The sequence below is a fragment of the Crinia signifera genome, chromosome 2 (assembly GCF_055691185.1).
Source record: "Crinia signifera chromosome 2, ASM5569118v1, whole genome shotgun sequence".
Classification (NCBI taxonomy): Eukaryota; Metazoa; Chordata; class Amphibia; order Anura; family Myobatrachidae; genus Crinia; species Crinia signifera.
Window position 1 is genome coordinate 260,446,036 of NC_139218.1, and position 13,090 is coordinate 260,459,125.

At 45.9% G+C, this 13,090-nt stretch overlaps 1 protein-coding gene across 1 annotated transcript in view; it reads left to right on the plus strand.

Annotated features, from left to right (window-relative positions):
- The window catches only part of SLC9A4 (solute carrier family 9 member A4), a 61,827-nt gene that overhangs the window by 12,569 nt on the left and 36,168 nt on the right, over nucleotides 1–13,090 (plus strand). The window lies entirely within an intron of this gene.

Below are 13,090 nucleotides of genomic sequence, written 5' to 3' on the forward strand. Positions count from 1 at the left end.
CTCACAGCCCACATTAACGTCAGGTCGGCTATAGACCCATTACACAGCCCAAAATACTCTATGGTCTGCCAGGGCCCCATTACACAGCCCATGTTACCCTGCAGTCTTCCAAAGCCCGTTACACAGCGGCACACCCCACTACATATCATACGGTACCCCGTGGTCTACCATAGTCCTACTACACAGCCCACATTACCTTGACGTCTGCCATAGCCCCATTACAAAGCCCACATTGGAACAAGGTCTATCATAGCCCCATAACGCAGCCCACAATACCCTGAGGTCTGCCATACTCCCATAACACAGCCCAAATTACCCTAAGGTCTGCCATAGCCCCATTATACTACCCAAGTTACCCTTTATTTTACCAAAGCCTCATTAGCCTGCCCATGTTACCCTGCAGTCTTCCATAGACTCATTACACAGCCCTCATTATCCTGCGGTATGTTATAGCCCCACTACACAGCACAAGATACCCCATGGTCTGCTATAGCCCCAGCACACACCTGCCATAGTCCCATTAAACAGGGCACATTACCCTAAGATCTCCCATAACCCCATTCGGTAGCCCACATTAGTCCAAGGTCTGCCATAGCCCCATTACACCTCCGCCTCCCCATATAGAATGACACATGAAGTATTATGGGGGTAACCTGATAACTCCACTTCTAATCACATATAGCCCATGGCAGTGACCTATAAGGCTATCCCGCGCCCAGCCTGCAGCGCTCATTCATACAGCGCGGCCTCCCTCACACCCAGTAGTCCTCTCCCATCATTGCTGGTGCCCAGCCTCCTCTCTGCGCGGGGCCTCTTGTTCCGTCCACCACCCCGCCCGTACACACAGCCGCAGCCCGGGCTAGATGTGACTCACCCATGTTGCTTGCGGTGCTGTGTAGCCGTTACTCGCTGTGTGCGCGTCTCCGTGCTCCCCCTCTGTCTGTCTCACTGACACAGCCCCGGGAGGCTGCCGTACAGCGCGTACGGCAGCGTCCCGGGGCTGTGTCAGTGAGACAGACAGAGGGAGAGCACGGAGACGCGCACACCGCGAGTAACGGCTACACAGCACCAGAAGGAAGCGGCGACTTCTGCCCACACTCTGCCGTCACAGTATGGGAGGGGCGCTCTGGCCTGATGTGCTCGGCTCCAGAGTGGGAGGTTAGTGGGGGAGGTTCTTCAGCCCACACTGCACTACAGCAATCATCACAAGAGTGACAGCCAAACACGGCGTCGCCTCATAGGTTCAGCACAGCGCGTCCTCGGGGACCCCTTTAGTTTTAAAAACTGAGTCCCCGGGGACCGGTTTAGGGTAAAATACGCGCTATAGCGCGTTTTTGCGAACCCTGTCATTTATTACTATTACTATGTGTCATGCGTACTTATATTTTAGCTTAAGTTCTTCAATAAAAGTTACATTTTAAATATACAAATCTTTTTCATTCTACAAGTGTGCCCCAAAAACCCTTTTGTTCTCCCTTTGTCATCCTTGTGACAAATATTCTTTCATGCTAGGTATAGTACCTGGACAAAGTGATGATAAACATTACGCCTTATGCTGTATATAGGATCTAAGAAGGGTGATGCTAGGTGCATGATGTATAGTACCTGGGCAAGATGATGATGCATATATGGTGGCTGGGTATATAATACCTGGGCATCAGGCTGATGATGGTGGGTATATAGTGCCTGGACACCAGGGTGACACTGGATATATAGTACTTGGGCAGCAGGGGGGTTAGTATTATTACATTTTATTTATATGGTGCCACAAGTGGTTTGCAGCACTGTACATAGGGCACATATTTAGAACAATACAGGGTACACAGGACTGAGGGCCAGATGTATCAAGCTTCAAAAAGTGATAAAATGGAGAGTGATAAACAGCCAGACAATCAGCTCCTACCTGCTATGTTACAGGCTGGGTTTAAAAAATGACAGATGGGAGCTGATTGGCTGGTTGTTTATCACTCTCCATTTTATCACTTTTGAAGCTTGATACATCTCACCCCAAACATGAAGCTTACAGTGTAGGAGGATGTTATATCTACAGTGCAGGAGGTATACTGTACAGCTCATGGGCAGGGTGTAACTGACATACAGTAGACACAAGCTCAAGCTGCTGATCCTGACACAGAATACAGCAGTGCTAAGTTCAATTAAAACCACTTCACGAATGGGGGGGGGGAGGGGGGGGAGCGCAGCCATACATGGGAAGGAGCTATGAACCTGATTTGGTCAGCATCACGGGGACAGCACTTTCCTCTCTGGGTCTCTGTGTGAGAAGCTTCGTGCTCTACCACCAGCCATGGGGAGAGAACCTACCCTTTCTGTAAGGGCAGTTGGTTCTATCCTCTGGATGACACCATCTAGACCTAAAAGATGAGGGGAGTGTCAGCGGGAGGCAGCAGAGTTGATGAGAGGACTATATGGGGCAGGCAGCTGGAGTTTCCTCCACACAGCTGCAGTGTGCGACATACTCTGGGACCTATGTGCATAGCAGAAACGCTGAGGAGGGTGGGCCACCAGAGCTTCGCACTCTCTTTTTTATACCCACCAAGTGCTGCTGCCTTGCTGTCCCTGGCACCGCATTCTGGGCTGGACAATCAGGGTACCTGCAGATGACACTTGCAGTTTGGTTACTGAGGAGAGCACATGCACAGAAAATAAGGGGGGACCTTTCTGTTTGAGATTTACTGGCTACTCCAACTAAATGAACTATCCAGTAGTCTGAGGTCAGGGATCAATTAATCCACCTTCCTGCTATATAATATAAGGAAAGCACTGAATTCATTTTTGCCAAGGAGCCTATCCATTGTTCCCGCTTAGACGGGTGCAAAGCGAACCACCTCCATAGAGAGTTAAACACAACTATTAAGGAGTGTCTACGCGCATATAATAACTGTAAAAATCCACGTCTTATAAACAGAGGCCCCTCTATAAAAATTCTGAGGAAATTTTTTTCCATACGAGCCATATAAAGAAATCTTTCTCATCTTTTAAAAAACGATTAAAAGATGTATGAGATTTATATAATGACTATACTCCTGATGAAGTCTCGTTGAGATGAAACGCGTCGGGTACTTGTTCTCTTCGAGATAAAAGGCACACCAGTTAATCAAGAACTGATGAGAAAAATTGTGTTTTTATCTGTTAAACATACATTTTTTAATAAATGTTTTGATATATATCAAAAATCTTTGATTTCTTAAGGAGTTGAAAAAACTGAAATTATCGAATTAATTATTGGGGAGCTTTAATAACACTATTGGGGTGGTATATATATATATATATATATATATATATATATCCACACTCAATTTATCATAGGTTCAAATGGGGTGCTCCAACAGACGAATGAACATCAAGGTATAGTGTAGGAGAAATGGGCACTCACCAAGGTCTTAATCAGCAGCAAGTTTTATTGTAGGCACAAAGGTACATCCGACGTAACGTAACGTTTCGGTCCAGTATAGACCATCATCAGGAATTAGTGCAACAAGCATAGCAAGTAACATAGTCAGACAGGCAACCTGGTATCCATCCCTCAGAGAGGATACAACTGTATTGCCTCACCGGGCCAATTTATATACCTGAAGCCAGGAAGTGATGTCATCACTTCCTGGTTACACACAAATAGTATGAAAAAAAGCAAAAACAGGGACACAGACAATCCTAATAATCATCATAGGGATCCGGGTCATCATCTGATAGATGTCAGAAAGAAATAGTGAAATATGTTACTCAATAGTGCTCAAAAAGCACTAAGCACGATGTAGCCGCCGGATCGGAAGTCACCCATGTGTTCCACGGGTCAGGATTGTCCAATGTGATCTAACATCACCTCCCTGATTTATGGGAGTGTAGCACAGCCGGATTAAGGTTGGGGAGTCTGGGGGTCGGTAACCCTTCTAAGAAAGGGCCCTCCTACAATCTTGTATGCCTCAGGGAAAAAATATGATGGGCCACTGAACTTCAGTCTAGTCAGCCTTATAGATATTATGGCCCTGTCTGCAACAATTTCCTACCAGTATAGTTACAGTATTTTTATCACAAATTTACATCTGATTTTTATTGGAGTTTCCAAAAAGAGCATGACATAACAGGGGCAAACACAAGATTTCTGGAAGGGGGTTTTCAAATGTTTGATTTTGTTGTCATTGTCACCAGCCCATGTAACAAGCTATAGTCTGCACCAAAGTGCAGTTTATGTAATACAATACTACAGACATATGCAGACCAGAGGCAGAACTACCATTGGTGCAACAGGTACATTGCATCCGGGCCCCCGTGGACTAAGAGGTCTACTGCTGCCACCCACTGTTGTGTGGCATTTTGTGAGCTTAGGTTGGAGTTAAGCTCAATATAATTTTGCACCTGGGACAACCACTCACAAGTTCCGCCACTGATGCAGACCCAACGATCAAGGCAAGCCACTTACGAGATTATCTCTCTGGTGCAATGATTGAGCACTCAGATCCACAGACATACACACATAGTAGACTGGGTAGAGTAGGGCAGGACTGGGACCAGAAATCGGCCCTGGCATTTTGAGCACACAGGCCCACCTGTAGACCGCGGCGCATATGCGCAGCAAAAGGGGGCATGGTCTAATGGAAAGGAGGCGTGCCATCACAAAAAGGAGGCATCACACTGCCCATTACACATTATGCGTACACCATAATGCCCATTACATAGTATGGCACACACCATGATGTCAATTATACCACACACCGCAATGACTATTACATATGCCACATAAGTGTTGCTTACCTACATGTTAATTTCTAGGGGTTTCATGCTTGATGCCAGGGCTTTAATGCTTGATGTTAAGGCCTTCATGCTAGATGCCATGGGGATTACATACTCGAAGGGCTCAGGAGAAATCTGGGACAGGACTGGAGCCTGGAGCACAGTAGTACTGCACTTGCCAATGACTTTATGGGGCAGCGGACTGGGCACACTGGGACTGGCTGGACACATCCTATACACATCCTATAACCATAACTCCCTCCCTGCCCCCTCCTCATATCACACACCACCTCCTTTATCTTTTAAAGTCCCCTTCTGATAAGCACATCGCGGGAGCCGGGGGGGGGGGGTGTGGATGAGGTGAGGTCTGCTGTGGCGAGTGGCTGGCCCTGTTCTCTTTCCTGCAGCCTGCGCAGACCCAGCGCACGCCCCCGTGCGCACACCTATGGATGTCAAAGGGCGTGATGTGCAGTGGCACTGAATGCAGTGAAGCCCAGGAGGCGGTGGGCTCGCCTCAGCTCAGTGCTGCTGCTGAAACTGGCTGCACAAAATTGGCCCACAAGACCATAAGTGCCAGAAGTGCCAGATGGCCAGTCTGGCCCTGGTGTAGGGAAAATTGCTGCTATATGTCATGTGCACCAGCTCTATTTCCCCCTTTATATTGCATGTAGTGGCTGCTGGCTAGTCTGATCCAAGCATCATGTTTAAAAACCCGCTAGACATATTGAATGCTTTCTGTGAGTGTAGCTATTTCAGTTATATTGAAACGCAGAGGCGTAGCTACCGTAAGGCAGCCACCGCGGCTGCTTGGGGGAGCAAGCGCCAGCGGGGCGCCTCCGGTGCCCGGGCACTCTGGTCAGACCCCCCCTTACCCCTCCGCATGCCGCCGCCACCGCATTCAGTCCGGCACCGCAGATAGCCTCCGGGCTCCGTCTCTTGCAGTAATGAAAAATGACACGACAAAATGGCTGCCCCCTAATAGCAGACAGTTTTTAAGGATGCTAGAGGAGGCCGCCGCCTCTTCTAACATCCCTAAAAAAACTGTCTGCTGTACAAGGGTAAGCCATTTTGTCGTGTCATTTTTCATTACTGCAGGAGACGGAGCCCGGAGGCTATCTGCGGTGCCGGACTGAATGCGGGGCCGGCGGCGGCATGCGGAGGGGTAAGGTAATTTTTTGGCGGGGGGGCGCCACAATATTAGTTACGCCTCTGTTGAAACTCTGACTTAATTGTTCATGTCTTTTTTTGTTATTGCAATTTAATTTTTCCAGGGCCTTGCTAAATACTGTTATATCATTATAGAATTCAGGACTCCCATAGTAAAATACTCTCCGATCACTTAAAGGGAATGCAATATTCTATTCCCCCTCCTATTTATCCTCCACTGGCTCCACACCTTCTCTTCATTCATCTTCCACGTCTCACACCTTCACACCTTTCTTTCCTCCTTCTGCTCAATGTCATAGGCAAAAACAGTGCTGCGATCAGAGCAACGTGGACAAACAGAGGTACAACTGTGTCCACCATCATGTAACTGAACTTAAGAATAGCAGGTAAGCACAATTTTTTTAGAATTAAAAAAATAAAATCTGAGCATCTGAAAAGAACATGTTGGTCAACGGGTGTTGTGAAGCGAGCAAGACTCTAGGGTGTTGCAATCTGAGAAATATTAGAAACCACTGGCTTTGTTTTACTACCTTCAGTTGTCTTCAGTACCTCCAAATGTTGTTAGAGGCTCCTATAACAAAAAGATTGTTTAATATAAGTGTACTGCAGGGGTGTCAAACTCAAATTCATCGGGGACCGCATCAGCAGTTTGGTCACCCTCAAAGGGCCGGTTGTATCTGTAGGACTATGTGTCCACTCTTTATTATCATAAATTATTGTCACTGCATTCAATTATTACTGTTTTTTGTAATAATGTAAGTAATAACTAGCTCTGAAAGCAGAAACATAGTCAGAATAATGAGGTATTTGATTGTAGTTTATGGTCCCTATACCACTGTAAAGTGACATGGAAGTGGTCAGTATATCCAAAGTTTACCGCTCCACCTGCCATGGTATGTAACCATTGCAGTGCTGTGAAGGGCAGGTGCAGACCAACGCAGAGCCCACTCACATTTCAGTAGCAGATGATGCAAGTCAGAAAAGGAGGGTCAAACATCGCTGATATTGTCCACAAGACACTTTATTGGAGACTGCTCAGACCAAATACCATGTTCTTCTGTCTGAGCAGTCTCCAATAAAGTTTTCTTGCGGATGATATCAGCAGTGTGCAACTTTCCTACTGGAATTATATTCTCAAATTAATTATAATCAGACTTTTAAGCAGAATAATAAGCAGACCCTCCCCCCCTTCCCCCCACATACATCATATCTACTTACAGTACAGGAGAGAAGGGTGCAGGCAGCCGTTGGATCTGTCACATCACAGGATGGCATGCGCTCAATATAAAAACAAGTGGAGGTTTCCTGTGTAGAACGGCCGGTGCCGCTAGAGGGCAGATGTTCTCTGGCTTGTAGGCTGCCGCGCATGCGCTGAAGAGGTGGCTTCTTGTGTCAAAAAAAGAAGCGAGAATAAAAGGTGAAGGCTGCCGGCGGCTGCGCAGGCCACATGACGAGGTCTGGCGGGCTGGATTTGGCCCGCGGGCCTTTTGTTTGACACCCGTGGTGTACTGGATCATTTGACCCTACCACTGGTGCGTCCATATGGACATGACCTTCCATTTCCAATTTCTTCAAATATGTTTACCATTTATCAAATATCCATGATCTAATAGACTTTGAGGCTTGAGAATAATAGGCTCCCTGGCATCACTCTTCAGCCCAACTTTTACTGTTCCTCTTTCGTGTTTCAATGAAGTTGCTATTATAGTAGATTAGTGATTGGAGGTCAATTTTCCCCTAACTCTATTTCAATCATATACCAGAGGAAAAAGAACATGAATCTTCATTTGAAAATGAAGTCAGTCAGAAAATATAACTAACCCAATATAGGCCCTAATTCAGGTTGGCTTGGTAAGCAGCAAACATCCTGTGATGTCAGCTGCCTCCCCCCCCCCCCCCCGCAGGCATTGGCCAGCCCGCACACCCTTGGGAATGCCCAGCATTTTCATGTGGACACCCATAAAATGCTGGATGTTCCCATGGACGAGGCACGTTTTTGCCCCTGTCTGCCCCCCAGCCCTCCCTCCCTGCAGTGAACGGCCTGGCGAGTGTGTAACTGGCCGAAGCCGTTCACTGTCGGATTTTGCACATGTGCAGAAATGCGCATGTGCAAACCCCAACCATCGGACCTGGGGCTGTATTCGGATCACTAAAAGTGATCCTGAAACGGCCCATAGTCTGTTGTATAGGGCTATGTAATTTGGTTGGTGGAGCACCATGGCGTAAGTACAGTATACTAAAATTAGGGAGATGAACCGGAAGTGGAATGAATCATGGTTGATCCAATTTAAGAAATCTCTTCTATGGTGCACTCTTATTTCTATTGTTATAAATCATAAAACTTAACTTTGGTACTTGTGTAGTTTCACGGCTGCACCTTACTCTACGTTGTCAGCATAGCCCAACAGCAGCCTAGCGCAGTCAGCGTAGTGTCCCCGCAGCAGCCCTGCGTAGTCAGTCATCAGGCAGCATAGTCACCGTACTGTCCCCATGAGCTGCAGCTCTGTCCCCATGAGCTGCAGCTCTGTCCCTGGAAAGCCTAGCGAGCACCTCTCACACAGCACCGGTAACTGCCAGATCCCCTGCGCTGGCGAACGCCGGCGGAGAGGCGACCATGCGGGTGCCGGCGGAGAGGCGCTCCATCTACCTGAGACACACGAGCATCTCATACGCTTGTGCGTCTCAGTAAATCTTGCAGTAGGGTACGGCAAACATGTATTCTCACGGGGCTCGCTGTGCTCGCCATGCTTCGGGCTCGTTGGCTCGCTGAGCTAGCCACACTTTATAAAAACAACTCCATGCCCACATGGATAGTGGGGGTATGAACAAGTTGGGAGGATGCATACTGCTGTGCTCACCACGCTTCGGGCTGGCATGGATAGTGGGGGTGTTTCAGGAACACAGGTATCCACGTCCCCTTGCGGGGCTCGCTGCGCTCGCCACGCTTCGGGCTCGGTGGCTCGCTGCGCTCGCCACACTATTCTATTCTCACTCCACGCCGACGTGGATAGTGGGGGTATGAAAAGGTCGTAGGACGCGTACCGCCGCCCCTCGCGGGCTCGCTGCACTCGCCACGCTTCCGGTTGACGATGATCGTGGGGTGGCGTTAACAATTGTGGGGGCCATTTCACACTTCAGGGTGCCTATTTGGCCTCTGTGGGCCATTTAACATTGTTTCCTATGGAAAAATCGTGTCAATTGAGGCATTGAACAGTAAAATCGGGTCAATTGAGAAATTTAACATTGTTCCCTATGGGAAATCGCGGGCATCGCGTCGGTCGCGTCGCACCCAATTTTTAGTGCATTCAATGGCCACGATTTTTTTACCTGCGATGCCCACGATCAAAATCGTGGGCGCCGTGCTAGGTAAAGAGTACCTAAATAATATATCAATCAAATAATATGTTCAGTTTTTAATTACATCATCTACAGGAACCCTCAGACTTTCAGTTAACTGTTGTTTGTTTTTCCTTATAGTCTCAAGAATATGTTTTATAATTACTTTATAAGGACAATAGGAATAAAAATATGGAAACACAAGCAACACCTCCCCATTCATCCTATCATGTATTTAGGGGGAGCTGTGGGTTAAAAGGCTAAAAATCAAATGGGGTGGGCTTTGCAATATATATAATATACTAGTAAACATAACAAAATATAAAAGTATAACAGTGAGTAAAAAAAGATCAAATCTAATACTGCATATTCCCACTGTGTAATTAAATACTCTATAGAAAGAAAATGTTATTGAACTAGTTAATATCTTATTGGATCTGAGCTTTCCCCTAAATAAAATCCGCCAGCTCAGTGAGCCAGTAGCAGCCCCTGAATCCACTAGCTTCCCTGTAGGACTGGCAGTGACTTCCTATTGCCAGTCACACATACGATAGGCAGTACTAGTGGGAGGTGATTACTCCTTCTAAAAGCAGGACGCTATGGAAAGTCATCCACCCCATCGGCTACGCGGAAGCGCTTCTGTTGTGGAAACACTGGCCGCACGCTGATTGGCTGAGATTCAGCCAATCAGCGAGCGCCGTGCGGCCAGTGTTTTCACAACAGAAGCGCTTCCGCGTAGCCAGGCGGATAGCGCTCGTTATTTCTTGACTGCAGGGACCCCCCGCTGCCGCCGCCGCAAGCTTTATATACACAGCCGCAGGACAGGTACACCCCCCCCCCGCCTGGGGCGCTCCGGCCCTGTATTTCCCCTGCACAGGGCCATACTAATGTAGGGACACTGGGCAGATATCCACGACCCCATGATTCTAGGGTCTTTTGAGCAGGGACAGGCTGGGCTGGAGAGCATTTGCTAGGCAGTAAATGGCTGTCAGCATGCTGAGTGGTGGATGACTAGAGCTATCCACCAATCAGAGTGCTGACTGCCATTCACTATATGGAAACATGCAGAGAGGCGACTCTCAACCTCAGGAGGGGTAAGTCAAGAATTCTATTTACTGCATGAATGGCTTTGTAGAGGCCCTAGTGCATTGCTTTGCCCAGGGCCTACATGCAAAAAAATTTGCATCCTTTTCATTACAACATGGTTTGTTCCAATCTGCAACTTTTTTTGTTTCTAAATCAGTTCCTTAATGTTAACAAATACAGAATGGACAGTAGCTTTTGCTATTTTGATTAGTAGCAAATTAATATTTGAATTAGCAATGTGCTTTTCCGGTTGGATGCATCATCTACAGTAAGTGTGTTGTTTTGCATAGTACATTCTGTTTAATTTGTGCACTTTGTGCAAATACAGGAATGAATATATTGATTCTGGTAAAATATATTTGCCTTCAGGACAAATCTGCAGAAAAATAGCTTTACAGTCTCTTGGAAACAAAAGAAAAGATTTGTCAAACTCAGATAGCATGGCAGTATGAGCACATATTCTGTACACACTGTGATGTGATGTAGGTATCAGTGGGGGTTCTCAGAAACCCTTCCATTTAATGTACAAATACTAAATTTCTGATGATATTTATAATTAGCATGCACAAAAAACCGACAGTGGCCAATCAATACATTTGATATCATTGTCTAAGCTGGACACATAGCAAAGATTAATTTTCCAACAAGCCAACTAGTTGGTTGGGATAAACAAAAATCTGGAAATATATGAAAGTAAATACTTACAAACACTGGAAAGCAGATGGCAACGGTTGTTCAGGCAAGTTGGTTAAATATTGTGCATTTAATTTATCCAATTTGTCTAAACAACCATTTGGAAAGTTTCTTGGTAAGCATCCATTTGGTCAATTTCTTGGAAGAGCAACCATTTGGACTATTTCTTGATTGAGCCACCATTTGGTCTGTTTCTTGGTTGAGCAACTATTTTGTCCGTTTCTTGGTTGAGCAACCATTTGGTGAGTTTCTTGGTTGAGCAACCATTTGGTCCGTTTCTTGGTTGAGCACCCATATGGTCTGTTCTTGGCTGAGCACCCAGATGGTCCATTTCTTGGTTGAGCAACCATTTGGACCGTTTCCTTGCTGAGCACCCATATGGTCCATTTCTTGGTTGAGCAACCATTTGGACAAATGCACTATTATCATTTCTCTCATACAATACCAGATTTGCTTCAATTTTTCTTTAAGCATGTGGACAGCTTGTTACAGAGAGATTAAAAGTAATTTACTATAACTTTACATTTGTACTTTCTGACCAAAGAAACTCCTAATTAAAGTATTAAATCATTACTCATTAACTACAGTAGTATATGACGTTAATATACCAACCTTCATTTTAGTCCTGTCCAAGCTAAGGAACTTACTGTAGATCTACAATAATAATTTGTATAACTATGTCCTTGTGTTGCGGATTCCTCATTCTTGTCAGATTTCCTTTTTTGTGTATTTATCTTGTTTACCTTTTATATGTCTCTTGGTATTGACCTGTCTATGAATTCTCATTTTGCTGTAGTCTGCTAGCTCTGGACCCTGACCTGTCAGACAATTCTCATATTGGTGCTAAGGGGGAGATGTGTCAAACCTTCAAAAGATTGGAGGTTACCCATAACCCCTATCAGATTCTACATATTATTTAATAGTAGTACAGTATTCAGGGATGCTGACATTCTGACTGCCCTGTCCGGTAGATGGCAGCCAGCTCTGTGAAAAGCAGGGGCCGCAGGTTTAATGTGGAAAGGGGGTGGGATGGTCAGAGCTTACTTTAGAAAACAGTTATTGGGACATTTCACTCACAATTGCATCATTGGTGCCATGGCCCCTGCTGCACAATGCTAATATTACAGGCATTGTACAGTGGGGGCAGAACCACATTGAGGCGGTTCAGCATGAATCGCATCATCTGGATTCCTCAGACTCCCCCGCTGAGGAAGCAGCAGTTGTAGGGGACTTGTTTACCCTTATGGTGGACTGGGAAGGGCACCTGATATTTTTAAGTCTCCCAGCTATTCAAGAAGGGTACACAAATATTACAGTACTTGATAAATATGTATAGCACAGAAGTAAATGGTTGCTATGGGTAAATGTCTACTTCATTCTTTTCATGGATTGCCACTTTCCCCTATATCTGTTTGCACTGTCCATGACTCACAGTTCCTCTCTGCATAATCTATAATCTACCCATCCTGCTTATATCTCAGTTAGTAGCTGGGATATCAGTATGCTTCACTTATTGGTCAACAATTCACTGCTGATTATCACTGTGAAACATACAGTAATCAGATCAGCCTGACATTATTATGGGTGTGCAGTATTAGATACTGCCCTTTTTAAGATTATGATTATTAAGTTTGCATTTGGCCTAGAAAGTAAGGTGTTCATACTGTATTAGCTGGCAACAGTCTAGCAGAGGCAAATGCGGGGGAAGGGGGCTTCCAGTTGCCTGGAAATCCCCTTCCCCACAGCCTGGTGAGCAGGCACTACATGCAGTAAAAAAATATTGAATAGAGCTTCTGCAGATGCCAGTGCAGTATTTTTTCCACGTATGCAGTGTGTGTCTGTGTATCTGAGTGATCGATCGTTGCACCGTGGCTTACCGGGATCATTGAGCCTGCATACATCCAAAATACTGTATTACATAAACTGCACTTTGTTTGGGGCAGACTATAGATTATAACACGCTACAGTAGTTATGCATCCTTAATGGGTTTGTGCCAATTGGACCAAAATCCAACATTCTGCAACCTCCTCAGTCCTCAAAAGTCCTGTGTTTGCCCCT